At 36.5% G+C, this 15243-nt stretch overlaps 1 protein-coding gene across 1 annotated transcript in view; it reads right to left on the bottom strand.

The window, feature by feature from the left end:
* LOC144344613 (galactosylceramide sulfotransferase-like) overlaps nt 1-15243 on the bottom strand; it is a 32791-nt gene that overhangs the window by 16831 nt on the left and 717 nt on the right. The window lies entirely within an intron of this gene.

Below are 15243 nucleotides of genomic sequence, written 5' to 3'. Positions count from 1 at the left end.
AATTAGAATATCCAAGAAATGTCATTCATGCATGCTAGCCTCAGCTCTCACACTTAATGATTTACGTTGGTTTAATTCGAATCTAAAACTGTCAAGTACAAAATGTTTTCCTTCACGGAATGCTCATAGCAGATTTCGCTGGGTACGCCATGACACTTGAGGCGGGAACCAGCCAAATAGACGACTCTCCCTGAAATCGGAGATACGGCTTTTCGCATACGCGCGCATGCCGTTTTGGGGTTTCTATCGACTATCAGTAAACTGACATGTTTGTATTTTCCGCCATGACAAAGCAGGAGTATTTTTGCACCCCAGTTTTGCTACTTCCGGGAAAGTGGTCTATGACAATGTTGTGTCGTCACAGGAAGCACTGTCCCAGCACAGACCGTTGTGTCGTCACAGGAAGCGCTGTTCCAGCACAGACCTGAGTCATCAATCTCCTTCCCAGAGGCCATTGCGCTTTACGCTATAGTGTCTCTGCCACAGGCAGCCTTCAATTTTGTGGTCAATCACCTCACTACGCACGGCCATTTTTCCGCGGTTGTTTCATTTGAACCGAACTACAAAAAGTGGAAAAAACGTATTATTATCAGTATTATTATTATTTAATTGTCCATAGAATTCTTTCCATTTTCTTGGTGGAATTGGATTAGATTGATTTTGAAAGTCATTCATATTGTCATTGCTGTTTAACTTTTTATAATAATCAACCCATTTCTCTGGTGAGATCGGATTATCCTGATCCTTATTTGAGTCTCTTAAATTGTTAATGATTTTCCAGAATTCTATAGGGTTGTTATTGTTAAGTTGTTTTAATTTGTTAACGATTATATTTTCCTCTTTTTTTCTTTTGTATTTAATCATTTTTTTGAATTTCTTTTTCTTGCCAAAAAATGCTTCTCTTAGTTTAGTGTCATAAGGGAATTTATTAAGTAGTTTGGCTGTTTCAGATACATCTTTTTTGAGAATTTTACACTCCTTATCAAACCATTTTTTGTTATTCTTTGGTTTAAATTTTTTATTGTTATTTTTATTATTTTTCCTACGAAATACCTGATTAGCTGAACTGGTGACTATTGAGTTAAAATCATCCACTGCTTAATGTATGTCTTTATCTTCATTGTAATTATTATTTAGGAAAGTTTTGGTTTTATCTTGAATAGCTTTAGAGGCTAGGGTATCTTGATAATTAAACACTGATAGTTTATCCCATATATTACTATTTGGCAGATTATTTAGAGTATTTGTATTTGTACTAATTCTATCTAGTTTAATGTTTTTATCAAGTCTAAGAAGGCAGGAAATCTGGCAGTGGTCTGATAACATGTGAAGTTCCCACTACAATCACCTGGTATTCTGCCATTCAGAATTCTAACATCACAAGTTTTACATAGGTCTATCAAAGTTTTACCCTGCGTATTGGTTATAACATCTCTGTTATTTCGGAATGTATCAGTGATATCATTTTGAAAATAACGTGGCAAGGATGTAAATTCATCACTATTGTCTATAAAGTCAACAAGTCTCCCTGTCCTACCATTAAAATCTCCTAGTATAATAGTGTTTCCAAGTTGAGAATAGTTTGCAATATTATTTTCTAGTCTAGTGAAGAAATCTGGCATGCAGTGTTTTGAATTCATAGGTGGATGATACACATAGCACAAATAGATATCCTCTTCTAAGTTGAAAAAGTATTTCTTCAACTTGCACCAAAGCATGTCTTCAGGGTCTACATCTTCAATTTTGATACCTTTCTTGATTTGTTCGTTTATTAGTATTGATAGTCCTCTACCTGGCTGTTTACTTCTTAGTATTGAGTGACTGTAGTATCCTGGTATGTTGAGTGTATTCAGAGAGTCCTTGTTCAGCCAGGTTTCCCCTAGACCTATTATATCATGGTTTTCTATGCATTTTATGAAGTCATTATCTTCTATTTTTTTGTCTTATACCCTGTACATTCCAATATGATATGGGGAGTCCTCGTTTTCCAATCTGTTTATGGTGTTTTGGTTTTCTTGTGTAAGACATCTTAAGTTCGGAAATGTGATCTTTGGTGTAGGTATAATGATTATTGGCATGGAAGGATGGGCCTCGAGTGAACACTGTTTGATTGAATGTTGATGGTGGTCTTTGATAGATCTGATTTGTTCTCTGGTCATTGTGGTATCTTGTGTTGAGTTCATTGTTGTATCTAGAATTTAGTCTGTCATATCTCCTGGCATGTCGATTCACACCAATCAGAGGTGCAATGGTGCTTTTCATGTTTCTTACCAAGATTGCAGTTCCAGGATTGTTAAGATGTACATCATCACTTAAGTGAAGCTGAGGTTGGATATTATTGTTATCTATGTAGATTATATCTTCTTGTGTTATCATCTTCATCTTGTCATTCAGGATGTCTATCTTCTTGTTCAATGTATCTGCATTGTCACCTCTTCTATGGATTATTGAAGAGATACATATCTTTGCTGATGGGTGTTTCTTCTTTATGTTGTTGATCATGGTGGTGAAGTCTTCAACACAGGAGTCCACTGTATCATTATCTGCTATATTGTTTGTGCCTGCACGTATGACAACATTTTGTAGCTCATCTTCAGTTGTTTCCTGGATGTATGCATCAATGTCTTTTATTTTCCGTCCTCGTAAAGTTTTCACAAATGTATTTCTGTACACTCCCTTTACATCAATGTTCTTAAGCATGGAGTCACCAATGATGAGTGTTTGCATGTTTTTTCTTGGTCTTGTGGCTTTCTTATGAGTTACTGTTTTGTATTCCGTTTCAGCATCATCTTGTTTGAATGGGTTGGCAATGGTGTTACTCTTCGCTGTTGTAAGAATATCAAAAGGGTTGTACGACTGGATGTCTTGTACCGGATTTGGTTTCAGCTGTGTTATCTTTTGATGTAATTTATGGTTTTCACATTGTAGCATATCTATGTCTTCTTCTTTGTTTTTCAGCTGGTGATGAACAAATGTGCTTTCTTGTTGCATCTTTGATATTGCTTCTTGTTGTTTTTGTATACATGAGCGGGTTTGTTCTTGAGATGCTGTGATGATGGTTATTGATTTCTCCATAGAGTTTATACTCTTCTCCATTCTGGTCATGTTTGCAGTGGTCTCTTTATTATGTTTCATAATATCTTCATTCACTAAAGATGTGCTTTAATCTCTTTTACAGACTTCATTTTTTTTCTCCAATATTTTGTTTATTTTCTGAATTTCTTTTGACTGTTGAGATAGACTGTCTTCAATATTTTTCAGCTGGTCTGTTAGTTCTTGGGTTAATGTTTCTGTTTTCATAATAGTGCAGTAATTATCATCAATTTATTGGATAGTTTTAAACATCTGGCTCAGGGTAGCTGCCAATTCACTGTTGTCTAATGATCCTCTGTTATTTAATGCAGGTGAACTTGATGTCAAGCATGGAATTTTGGACAGTGTGTTTAGATGCTTGAGTTTAGAGTCTGATCTTTGTGGTGTGGCAGCATAACTAATTGATGACTTTTGTTTTTTTATCAGTAATTGTGACTGTATGATTTTTTTTCACTTTGGACTGTGTGGTTGTAAACGTCTTTGTTTTCTTAGAACCCTTACTTGGAGATTGCATGTCATTTGTGTTTGTTTGGTCTGTCATACATGTAACCTCATCATCATCAGAGATGTCATCCCTGTATTTCAGAGGCTGTTTGTACATTTCTTTGTGGATATCTTCTCTCAGAATCTATCTGTTTGTTAGATGTTATCTTTAGTTGCAGCTTACCCTGAATGTATTTGAGTAGCATGGTCCCTTCATTCATTATCCATGAGATATATGAATTACCCTGGATTAATAAGGTACCATTGTGGTAGACTTTTATTGTTACTGTATTTCCATTTTTGCTGACTAGACGTAATTGTGTTGTCTTCTCTTCTTTATTGTCATTATACACATGTCTTAGTTCTGAATATGCCAGCTTCAGGCACTGTAACCATATTCCTTTCAGCTTACTGTCAGAGTGTAGGGTCACTGAGGATTTGTTAAATTTGACTTTGATTTCATTCTCCTCTGTAATGTTGAACTTATTTAAGAATGATTGTAGATCTTCCTCTCCTTGTGATTTGTTTCCACTGTTACATTGTAGGTCAGGTTTAGTTGACATAATGGCTCCTTTGTCTTGTTGCTTTGTTAGTAAATGCTTTCTTTGTTTGTTAATGGCTGAACAGCATATGTCCTTTGTTTAAAACAAAGTTGGTGTGTGATATCACAAGTTTAAGTTTTCTATCAACTATCTGAGCATATAGAATGTTTCCAGAGTTTTTTTAAAGTATACTGTTATTCACACTTACTGGCATGGAGTTATTGTGTCTTCATTTCTGGATGTCATGTACTACAGTATGTTATGTAACTTTGTTGTTGTTGTCAGTGGATGTTGACCTTGAGCTGTGAATGGCTTTGTTAGTACCAGTTCCACTTCATTGCTTCTTTTGTGAACATACAAAAGGAGTTCAGTGTTGAAAAGTTCTCACATATATCCTGGTATATTTACAAGTAAACTGGTATGTCTTGAATGATGGAACGACAATGCTAGGTCAGAAAATTCAGGAAAAACTGGAGAGCTTAAGTATGAACATCCTAACAAGATGGCAGCTTGTATATGACGCCACCATTTCTTGCTGAAGCCCGAGCCTACGCGTGATTTTATTGCGTTCAAAACTGTTCCATTTCAAACTGCGCATGCACACACACTGTGGTTTCTCGAAATGCATACTAATTAGGTAACTTGTCACTGATAAAAGTCACCAAAAACATTTTGAGCAATTTTGAGCAATAGTACTAGAGTGAAATATAAACGTGCCTCTGCATTCTCCATTAATTTCGTAACTTGGTATGATCATGGTAAAAAGAAAACCTGTGCTTACTTTCAACAGTTAGCTGGAGTCCGATCGAAAACGTGTCTCAAAAATACCTTCACATCATTTTTCCGATTATTTTTTCAGCTCGTAACGATAGAATCAGTCAATTTAGAACTAACATGTATGCTATCGAAAAGCATTTTGGCACAATTTTACTGAAAAGACGAGTTTTTCATTGCTCATGAATATTAATTTATGCAAATAAGACGATTATTTCAACCAATCGTGTCATGCAACTCCCCCCCCCGGTCAATGCCTTGAAGGTGGAAAAGAGAGAACGTATCGTGTCCAGCCATTGGTTGGCCACAAAAAGGTCAAAATGCGCGTTGTATTTTGCTCTTCCGTTTCACCCCTCCGGAAAATCGCAGGTTTTTCAAAAACGTCGAAAATACACAAGAATTAGTAGAAATATTCCTGTTTTGGACGGATTATTGATAGAGAATAATGTTTATTAGCCTTAGTTATTTTTTTTTTCGGCGAGAAACTGCGAACTCGGCAAATTTGGTTGCACAACTTCCCTCTATCACATACACCCAGCGACACAGATTCCAGCTGACTTAGCCCTGAGTACAGTCCTGTAGGTTGGTCTTCTTCCGCTGACCATTCGGCCCCCACAGTCCGGGAGAAGTCACATAGACCGGGAATTCGACACTATTGTGAAGAAATGTATCGGGCGATTTAAGAGGCATTCAGTTTTGCAGTTAAGAAATAAGCAGGTGGATACGTCTAACTATTCTAAATACACTAACTGGAAGCGAAATTACATAACATTTCCCACTAGGATCGATCAAATCGACAGTTTCCAACGTCAACCGAAAGTATACGCCGCCATCTTGTTTATTTATTAACAAAACGTTGTTTCGTTGCGTAAAACTAGCTTTCGCCAACTTTCCAGTACTGTAGGTTCATTTTTTGGCCACAAAAATGGTATTTGTGATCGCTAGATTAGTCGATAGATGTTTTAGCTGGTTACAATCATGAAAACTGCTAAAAGTTTCTCCGCCATAAATTTGTAGACGGGTGTTGAATCCTCAGTCTATGCGACTACTTAAGTATGAACATCCTAACAAGATGGCAGCTTGTATATGACGCCACCATTTCTTGCTGAAGCCCGAGTTCTACGCGTGATTTTATTGCGTTCAAAACTGTTCCATTTCAAACTGCGCATGCACACACACTGTGGTTTCTCGAAATGCATACTAATTAGGTAACTTGTCACTGATAAAAGTCACCAAAAACATTTTGAGCAATTTTGAGCAATAGTACTAGAGTGAAATATAAACGTGCCTCTGCATTCTCCATTAATTTCGTAACTTGGTATGATCATGGTAAAAAGAAAACCTGTGCTTACTTTCAACAGTTAGCTGGAGTCCGATCGAAAACGTGTCTCAAAAATACCTTCACATCATTTTTCCGATTATTTTTTCAGCTCGTAACGATAGAATCAGTCAATTTAGAACTAACATGTATGCTATCGAAAAGCATTTTGGCACAATTTTACTGAAAAGACGAGTTTTTCATTGCTCATGAATATTAATTTATGCAAATAAGACGATTATTTCAACCAATCGTGTCATGCAACTCCCCCCCCCGGTCAATGCCTTGAAGGTGGAAAAGAGAGAACGTATCGTGTCCAGCCATTGGTTGGCCACAAAAAGGTCAAAATGCGCGTTGTATTTTGCTCTTCCGTTTCACCCCTCCGGAAAATCGCAGGTTTTTCAAAAACGTCGAAAATACACAAGAATTAGTAGAAATATTCCTGTTTTGGACGGATTATTGATAGAGAATAATGTTTATTAGCCTTAGTTATTTTTTTTTTCGGCGAGAAACTGCGAACTCGGCAAATTTGGTTGCACAACTTCCCTCTATCACATACACCCAGCGACACAGATTCCAGCTGACTTAGCCCTGAGTACAGTCCTGTAGGTTGGTCTTCTTCCGCTGACCATTCGGCCCCCACAGTCCCGGAGAAGTCACATAGACCGGGAATTCGACACTATTGTGAAGAAATGTATCGGGCGATTTAAGAGGCATTCAGTTTTGCAGTTAAGAAATAAGCAGGTGGATACGTCTAACTATTCTAAATACACTAACTGGAAGCGAAATTACATAACATTTCCCACTAGGATCGATCAAATCGACAGTTTCCAACGTCAACCGAAAGTATACGCCGCCATCTTGTTTATTTATTAACAAAACGTTGTTTCGTTGCGTAAAACTAGCTTTCGCCAACTTTCCAGTACTGTAGGTTCATTTTTTGGCCACAAAAATGGTATTTGTGATCGCTAGATTAGTCGATATATGTTTTAGCTGGTTACAATCATGAAAACTGCTAAAAGTTTCTCCGCCATAAATTTGTAGACGGGTGTTGAATCCTCAGTCTATGCGACTATGGGGGCCGAATGATCAGCGGAAGAAGGCCAACCTACAGGACTGTACTCAGGGCTACAGCTGACTGTGCGCGTCACGTCTTGCATTCCGTGAAGGAAAGCATTTTGTGATTGACAGTTTTAGATTCGAATTAAACAACGTAAATCATTAAATGTGAGAGCTGAGGCTAGCATGCATGAATGACATTTCTTGGATATTCTAATTCTTAATTTTTGAAAAACAAAAAACGCTATTTCTTTCAAATAAAATAGCAATTAAAAATAGTCATTGCACAATTCGTGAATCGCTGATTCATTGATTCTTGAATCTTGATTTGTTGATTCCTGATTCTTCATTTAGCCTTATCCTGCCAAGATATTAGTTGGTCCCGCCATTGTCTGCCAGCTTACCATGTATATTACAAATTGAAATATTACAACCGAATTTATTTTAAATTACATTATAAGTAACATGTAATCAAAAATTAGATTATTAGAACCAAACCAACGAAATTAAATCATTGGAAGTATGTTTCATCATTGAATGTCTTACACACAAAATAAAAAATATTGTTGACCTGTTTGCCCATTGTGTCACAGTTACAACCTAACGTATGTACCAGAGAGCGAGCGCAGCCGAGTAAGTTTATTGATTAACTAAAATAGAACTGACGTAACCAACGTTGAGGCGCCTTCACGCGCGAATTGAGCGGGATTCAAAATGGCGGCACGCAAATTGTGTGTTTAGCCGCTGATAAAAATGACGTGAAACAACAAACAAACTCTTAAAGTATTATGTTATCCATAGAGCTCGCTTCACTGCGCTCTATATTATAGTCCGCTACTAGGTCCGCTACAGTTTGAGACAACACATTCCACTTGCATTTTATTAGACATCGTTTATACTAGATGTGCATTTAAAGAAAAGTTAAGTGGCCTCTAACGGTATTTATTTATTCATTTCACGTCTGGCGACGTTTATACAAATATTCTCAGTCGAATACAGTAATATAAATATGGATATATTGCTAACTGCAGCTGGGTCATAAATTGTCTAATTGACATTGTGTTTAGTTTAGTTTATATAATTCAGTGAACCGAACATAAAATATACATTGGGTTTGTTTAACTTCAACTGAATAAACAACGAGATTCCTCACCTAACCTACGTGAACAGATCGCATTCTAGCGAGTTAAGGCAGCTAATGTTATGAACCCATTACTTGACACGTGTCATTGATGTGCTAGAGCTAGAAAGGTCACGCTATCACAGTGATACCACCAGAAAGCTAAAACAGCTTTAGATCTCTGTTTAGTGTTTGATCCACATTTCATGATGGTCTTCGACGGAAGGTATTATATATTTTGGTGTATAGTTTGAATGAGTTATTTAGAAGATTTAGTTAAATTAAAAATAGTCTGTGAGGGGGTATAATTCACATCACATAATGGGAGCAGAAAATCTGTCCGGGCGGTGATAATTCATATGTGTAGTATAACTACACATATTTGGGACATAAAATAAGCGTATCTCTGTGTGAGGGCGTATTATTCTGACACATATTGGGGCAGCATATCTGCATGCAAGAGCGTATAATTTATGGTTAATATTGAGGGCTGAATAACTTTGAGGGAAGGAGGGTTAATTCAGGGCAAAAATCGAGAGCAGACTATATTTTTTTAGTTCTCTCTACTAAAAGAAATCAACAGGTCTGGACAACAGTGTGAATGACATTTTACTTTTTGAAGAGGTATGGTTGTCATGAATTCAGTCTTTAATCACAAATGTATGTCAAAAAAAACATCACGTGTTAATAGAATGTAAGTTTGAACAGATAGGGAGTGCATTATTTTTGTTTTTATAACTTTTATAAATTTATAAATTTTTTATCGGTTTCAGAACTTGATCAAAAGTTTGATCCCAAAGAGTTATTCATAGGAGTGCTTATATCGATTATCTGACATTATGTTTTCTGTTAAGATAGTTTATTTATGTATTTTATTGGCAAGTTTACAAATGTGTATTAGACTGTGCAACAATCCAGCTCCATGAGTTGATTTGAACCCAGTCTAGTATTCCCGTGGGATTTGGGAAATACATTACCAAAGATATTGATTACAAGATAAATGGTTTACTTCATTTAAAAAAAAAATGCATATTTCCACTGAGATCAGTGACCTTTGAATGTATATCACCAGTGATCAGTCAAGTAGAAACAGTCAATTTTTTTTACTGCTTTCTCAATCTTTGCACGATATTTTCACACAGGACATCTGTCGTTGGCACTAAGGGAAGTTTTAGCAACGACGACAGTCATTTTCCCCATAATACAGAGGCGGCGCCCCCCCGTGCCGCAGCCACTGTAATATATCTTTCCCTTTCATGTTTGATGATACGGGCAAGGTGATAAAAACTACATGGTACTTATGTTTATAGTCGTACATAATGAATTGCACGCACCTGTCACAATAGTATGCGCTAATTACTAATTTTTATCTGAACATATTTCATTAAAAAATTGATAATGAGGTTATAAACCCTAACGCACATTACCCCTTTTTAATGAAATATTTAAAAAACAGACAATTCAGTTATGTGAATGATTGAAGTTTCACATCTCAGATAGGATTTGTATAAATGCGCGAATGTAAATCTGTTTTGGAAAAAAAACATGATAACATCAAATATGATAATATGATTATTTAACAGAATAAGCTAGCTTTGGTTTGGAAATGGCGGACTGATACATTTAGAACGAGTAAATGTTTTTCTAATTTATCACATGTGAGTAGTTTATATCAACAACCAGTGTTTAATCGATCATTATAAATACATCAATACTATCACACTTTATATCATTCATATAACTTTATTGAGGTGCTGGGTGTATTATATGAAATATTTGACACGCCCGAATTTGTGTAAATCGAGAGACATGTCATAATTTAATCATTTTCAGCACGAGCCCATTTAATCCTCTGTCATATCGCTCGTACGGACATCGATCATAGGCGTTGTCAACATTCCCACGGGTGACGCTTGTATTGAAACAATATCAAGCGTATCTTCACGTTGCTATCAACAAGCGTGGTTTCTATAGCAATATCCATGTGCTTTTAGCAAGTATGTGGTATATGGACAGCTGACAGTGCATGACACCACGTGTATTAATATAATTCGTAAAACATTATCACCTGCCTATAGAGCATTTTACCACAATGTAGATTTGCTGAAATCACTTTTTTATTTTTTTTTCAATATATTTTTATTCAATGTATTTTTACTCAATGTATTTTCGGGAAACTTACGCGGGTGTATTGAATCACTATCCTGTCATCAAAGGTGTTTTGAGTCATATGATGTATCAATTTGGATCACGTGCTTTACCTTTATAAAAACGTGTTACTTTATACTAGACACAGACTCGGACATACAGACTCACACACATATATTCCTGACTTCACTGTTTTTGCTCTCTGGGCTTGGCCGTTTGGTCAACGCCCAGGGACAACCATTGTACTCTATGCTTCGTCTTCTCGACGTCACCAGTTCATACCACCCAATCTGTTTATCGACATTTATTTAATGACACCTCGGACATGTGTTGGCTAGTGGAAGTGTAACGTTCGTTTTAATGTGTGAGATAGTAACAGACATTGAATAATAAAAGCTCCTTGTTCTTATTTGTTAAGATTATGTTTTAAATTTATTGATAATCACGTATAAATGAAAGGTCAAAGTTGAAATAAATCATCTGCAAAGAAAACGCAAACAAGGAAATGCGCGAATTAGACGAAATTTGCTTTCACGCAAAAATCTCATTGCGTGAAAATTTCCTGTTCTACAGTATGTTAATTCGCCTTATCTGTAGATATCTTGTTGTTTGCTGCTAGATTAACAAGAACACATTATAATTTACTTATAAAACGGCGGAAATGATCATGCAACGTTTGATCACGGTTACTAGTAACCGTGCTTTGATCTTAAACCAGAATTAACTCCTTCTGTCTTTTACCTCTATGGTTGTACTAAGTAATTTGTAACACTTTTGAAAACCTTCCAATACCCCATTCAAAATACCAACAAACGACCCCACGGTCGAAATAGATCCGATGTTTTGTAGAATCCACAAAACGAAGTTGATATTATTATGTATGATTATATATTATTCATTTGCCATGGTTCTTGGTGTTCCCACAATGTTCTTGCCATATCACGACCCATGGTAGTTTATATGGCTGTTGCCATGACAACTACTATGGTACCTACATACTTATTAACAAAACATATTGAGCTGATAACTCACTTTGAAAGACTGACATTTATCTCCCATGGGATTGGCGGAGCTTAGTGTTCCGAATGTTCTAAATATTCGACTTCTAAGTCGAAATCACCCTATATCATCTATTAATCAGTAAAATAAAAACAAGAGACTTCCTACTCCCCGAGGACAGAAAGAACTGACAATCGCATTGCATCGTATTAATGTATGTATCTTTGAATACAACGTACAGTCAAGTCACTCACGCTTTGCACATCACTGATCAACATCGGCGCCGACGTGAAGGGAATCCTATCCCGTGTTTTTTTTTTGTTCCAACGAAATGATCAGCATTTAAATAAATGTAACGTCATTACATTTAAAGATTCAAGTACAGTCACAAATCAATCCCGTCACCTGACGCCAAGTTCAAGTAGCTGGATCTATTTCTCATGACCTGATTTTCAGTACACATACCCATACTATCCGTTTCACACTGTTATGCGAAGTATATTACTACGCGGAGTCGTGTAAGCAGTCAGAAATGCCAGCGCTGAAGAATCCGTGACTCATCCGTTGTACTAATTATCATACCAGAATAGAGAAGGATGTTCAGATTCTGGTGAACATTGAACTTAATAACGTTGATATCTACAAATGTTGGAATAATTACTCTTGCGCAGTACGGTACATGCAATTTCCTCTCATCTGAAATACGCGTAATTTATTGCCGGTTTGTTGCACATACCTAGATTACTAATGCGGCATAAAGCTTCCTACTTTCACAGCATATCAGGTTCTGTACGGAAACACTCGAAGAATTTTGATTTCAGGCAGAGAATTTTAAGTTCAACAACATGGTGCAAGTAATTGATTACCGAATTGGCGACCACAATAGTATTAAGGTAGCGCACATATTCATTGTGCATTCAAGATGTATAAACTTCGTGATTCTTCCCGGAGCAACCCGCCATGATGAAACTGACTTGGGTCGGATTATACTTAAGTTCGGTTTTACAAAACTATTATTCACCATTTGGAAGCCAGTTTACACCCACAACCGGCAAATGTTGAATAAATTGGCATATCTAGAATAAACCAGTCAATATTTTACATATTTATTGTTTAAAAAAAATAATAATATCATTTTTTACTAAATATATTAAGATCTTGATCAAAATGTTAGAAAAAAAACAAATATGTGTATTATTTTGTGAACGGTAACAGAAAATGACTTATTTTGAAAAGAGTGTCAGTGATCTGTTAAACTTGTTTGTTCATAAATGTATTTTATTAATACTGTTAGCCAATTGTATTGTTTCCAGTCACACCAATTTGTTAATATTCAAAGCCATTCTAAGTATTCTCAAGAATTTTGTGAGATTTAATGCCAGTGACATTCAGACGGATGCACATTCCCTTGGAGCCAGTGAAAGAATTGACTGCATTCAACTCTGTGAACAGTCATCATCTCAAAATTTTAAAAATAAATGAACACAGAGGCTTCCGTATTGCTCACATGTTTGAATTCTCCCGTTTTATAACATGAAAGAACAGTGACTTACTCAGCAAATATAATGTCAGAAGCCCACACACCTTCACCTTTCTTTTGATTATCTGACGTTTTCCTTGTTGTGTTTTGTATATTATGCCCGTCAGACACCGACAAGTGAGTATATACAGATGGGGCATATTATAACTCTCGGGAGGGGGTTATGAATTGCAGATTGCTGATAGATAGCGTCGTGAAGATCAGTGCGGATCATGTGGAGACACGGTAAATCAATTCGAACGTATTAATTCCAATAACCAACACTGCCATCTACTATGCCTAGCATAGTAAAAAGTTTGACGGTAGGGAATTAAAAAGCCAATTAAAAATTGTAAAAATATGTTTCGTGAAAGTCACTAAACGTGAAAGGCGCCCATCGCTAAGTGTTTGGCATGTATATGGAATCATGTTGACATTACTCGTTCAGGGTGCTCAAGTATTCCATTAAGACTAATATAAATACACGGCAGATTTCACTCATGGCTTAGGGTGTTACTTGTTAATCTTACGTTATCCACAGAAAGACTATAATAAGGAAACTGTAAAAACGAACTTAGTGACATTTGTGTAACAAATATCGGCCAGAATACAATACGTAAGGTATACAAAGTATTGTGGCCAGCTCCGTGGACAGCAGCCAGCATGGGTTTGTTTCTAGCGGTTCATTAACCAACGTTTTCACTATTTTACGAGCTACCTACCCTTCAGAGTTTTAATTGGTCCACCCCTGATATTATCCAGCTTGACACGGTGACCCTCATTAAAACAAGCCACGATTGAAACCATTTCACAATATCGAATTTCGCAGCTGAAATTGTAAATGCTCTCAAACAATTTGTAAATGCTGTGTACATTCCAAAAGTGTGCATTCACGTATAGAAATACTTATTAAATAGAATGAGTAGCCAGAATACGACCCAGTTTAAATGGCCGACCCGACCCGTGTAGTAAATCGTGTGAAGATTCGTTGTCGTCGTCGATTCTGTCAATTTTAACCTCACGGTCAGGATAAAATTACCACGTACGACCATGATGGCACAATCCATTCGAGGTGGAGAGGGGTAGCATGAGGGGTTGGAACAGTGTGTGTATGCGAGCAAAGTCGATGAGGATAAACGCATCTACACAAAGGTGGCCCGAAAACACGCATGCACTAAGGTACAAGTGACGGTATGCTAGTCTAACATATACTAATTCGTGCTGAATATCATATCTGCGCTTGAAAATTATTTGAAAAATTGAGATATAGGATCAGCATACATTTTTATTAGCTTCTTTCAAAAAAATCGCTTGACCTCCAAAAATGCGACATTTTACAAATACGTGATATTATGTCGTAATAGTTCATAACTGTGATAACTCGGAGCTTCAAAGTACATGTCATATAGACCTAAGGCCTTTGAAAAGGGGAACACAAAACATTTCGGATGGTTTTTCATCATCCCTAGTTACCAACCCTCAAATTCTAAAAAAAATAATAATATTTTACCTCATCGATAAATATTGTTCAGGCCAACATTATATTACATATAAAGCTCATTCAAAGGATTTATATAGTGGGTGGTGTTCGGTGGTGTCCCGTTTTTTAATGCATCTAGTGAATGAGATATTTAACTGCCGAAAATCGAGGCCGAGAATGAATTGTTATAAACCTCAGTCATTGTGACTGATAGAGGGGCAACAGTAGACTTGCATATAATCTCTTGTTTATTTCTTGTTTTTTATGTAATTGAAATCAAATATCATGGGAGAATGTAGTATAGTTGGAAAAAGGGAAATCATTTGAGCCACGTTGCTATGAGGTAACACTGCGCGCGATGTAACTGCCTGATCTTTAAAGTTAACGTTAAGCACCGTCGTACAACTCTGGTTCTTGAATGGTAGCCTACTCACACTGGCAAACATTGTTTTAGTATTAATATCCTTGACAGTGTGTGTATTTCAATTGATTGTGTGATTAATTTATCACTGTTGTCTCGAGCTGATACATTCCATCTCGTACATTTTCACGTAATTGATCGATAAACCGATCCTGAACCGGGTTTTACTGAATTCTTATCTGTCAATGATAAGTGACCGGATAATTATGCTCATGACCCACACATGCTTTAAGACTTTAAATAATAAACATATAACAATGTCATTGATCATCGGTTGTTAGTATGGG

Source organism: Saccoglossus kowalevskii, chromosome 10, assembly GCF_978046115.1.
Source record: "Saccoglossus kowalevskii chromosome 10, keSacKowa6.1, whole genome shotgun sequence".
Taxonomy (NCBI): Eukaryota; Metazoa; Hemichordata; class Enteropneusta; family Harrimaniidae; genus Saccoglossus; species Saccoglossus kowalevskii.
This window is presented reverse-complemented; position numbering and strand designations above follow the sequence as displayed.